The sequence below is a fragment of the Procambarus clarkii genome, chromosome 19 (assembly GCF_040958095.1).
Source record: "Procambarus clarkii isolate CNS0578487 chromosome 19, FALCON_Pclarkii_2.0, whole genome shotgun sequence".
Taxonomy (NCBI): domain Eukaryota; kingdom Metazoa; phylum Arthropoda; class Malacostraca; order Decapoda; family Cambaridae; genus Procambarus; species Procambarus clarkii.
In genome coordinates this window covers 20,679,083-20,681,582 of record NC_091168.1, presented here as the reverse complement: position 1 = coordinate 20,681,582, position 2,500 = coordinate 20,679,083, and positions in this window count along the sequence as shown.

Here is a 2,500-nt window from a genome sequence, read left to right as displayed (position 1 = left end):
TAAACTCGCTCGTAACCCCAATCGAAGCTATCGAAGCACCGAGCTTGGTGCTTCATCCAAGTTCGATACTCCAGCCGCCAAACCCCCTGTTTATGAATGAAACAGCCCGTCCTCCAAACAAAGATCCAAAAGTGATTCCATGCACCGGCCAAACCCCCTGTTTATGAATGAAACAGCCCGTCCTCCAAACAAAGATCCAAAAGTGATTCCATGCAACGGCCAAACCCCCTGTTTATGAATGAAAAGTGATTTACACACGACTCACAACTGCTGACGTTCGAACATATCCGGAACAAGTGCTTCACTGACGAATTTTGTTCGAATCACAACGCTATAAATGCTTCACCCACGTACTACAAATACAAATAATCGCCAACCGAACCTAAACACCTAACCTAACCTATGCCTATATATGCACAATATGCTAATATATTATAATATTAATTTATATTTGAGAAAATTCTTGTTCTGAATGAACAGCATATTAAGATTTATGAATGCCTCTGTGGGGGCGACCGCTGGATGTAATGGACTTGAGTCGAGGACGGGTTGGAATGAAAAGCAGTTTACACGCGACTCACAACTGATGACGTCCGAACACTTCCGGAACAAGTGCTTCGCTCACGTCCTCTGTTCGAACCACAATTCTCTAAATGCTTCACCCACGAATACAAATAATCGCCAACAGAACCTAAACACTTAACCTAACCAACGACTAATTATACATAGAATTTTTATGTATAATAATATTAATTAATATATGAGAACAAACCAATTATTAATAGACAGTATGTTTAAATTGATGAATGCGTCTGGGGAGGACGGCCGCTGCTTTAACCAGCCTACTGTGAGAATGCAACACACCCCAATACGTGAACTCACGTATTTAAACTAACCAACCCAAATACCCTCAGCCTAGCCTATCAACTTTCTCAGAATTAAACGTATATCAAGTAACTAGCCAATGAAAACGTCTCTTCATAGTGGTGACCATTTGGCGACCAATGAGCTCAACGATAAGACTCGCTGGGAGCCAATGACGTGAAAGAAGAAGCTTTAGAGGATAAGGTACGCGGTCAGCCGTTCAGCTTGGAGGCTCACCTGTTAGCCAAGGGCTGTAGACTCGCTCTAGACAATCCCATGTAAACAAAAGCCTTACCTTAAGGAAATCTGAGATATACCACTTAAGGATCGAGTTAGAGTTGCACCTGTAATTAACAGGATCTTAAGACGCTGCAAAAACTTTCCCCTGAGGCAAGAACAGAGGCTTAACCAGACGTAATATAATTTATGAGTGATAGGAGACACCCGTGGGAGGTGGACGGTGGGAACTCTACCCGTCTCTCCGTCGACACCAGAGACGACGAGCTCCAGCTACCCGGCCCCCGACACCCAGACTGCTCCCCAGCCATCTTGACAGAAGCCTGCTGGCAAAACTCATGCTTGAACATCGTTGACTGAGAGCTACATCAGCGCCAGTTGCCTAGAGATGCAACAGGATTTACAGGGACCCTAGAGATGCAACAGGATTTAAAGGGACCCTAGAGATGCAACAGGATTTACAGAGGCCCTAGAGATGCAACAGGATTTACAGGGGCCCTAGAGATGCAACAGGATTTACAGGGACCCTAGAGATGCAACAGGATTTACAGGAGCCCTAGAGATGTAACAGGATTTACAGGGGCCCTAGAGATGCAACAGGATTTATAGGGACCCTAGAGATGCAACAGGATTTACAGGGACCCTAGAGATGCAACAGGATTTACAGGAGCCCTAGAGATGCAACAGGATTTACAGGAGCCCTAGAGATGCAACAGGATTTACAGGGGGGCCCTAGAGATGCGACAGGATTTACAGGGCCCTAGAGACGCCCCCTGTAAGGGCTATTTCCCCAGACAATTTGCTCGTAATATTGCCCTTTATGTGGGGGACTGATGATGCAAATTATCTCCTGTACTCAACTATTTGTGCTTGCGGGGGTTGATCTCTGGCTCTTTGGTCCCGCCTCTCAACAGTCAATCAACTGGTGTGTACAGATTCCTGAGCCTACTGGGCTCTGTCATATCCTGTGTAAGGCAGGCATTGTTACGAGCGTGTGATCTAGAGATAGTATATATGTGAGTCTGAGTGTATGTTAACTCACCCAAGAGTGATGAGTGAGAGCACCCTGGAGGGGAATTAATGTGCACGCTCATTAAGTAGGACTGGTTTGTGCACTGCCGGTGTGTGGGTGTTAGGGGGGTTCGGTGTGTGTTCGGGGGGTTCGGTGTGTGTGTTCGGGGGGGGGGGGGGGGGGGTTCGGTGTGTGTGTTCGGGGGGTTCGGTGTGTGTGTTCGGGGTGTTCGGACACTGCCTCGGGGGGGGGGGGTTCCTTGTGTCGGCACAATTGTATCTCTGTCACGGGACATACCTGAAGATAACTATCTTGATTCCCATGATTCCCATTTAATTCCCACTGTCTGATAAACAAACCCTGTATTTACCCTTATCGGCGTAATCT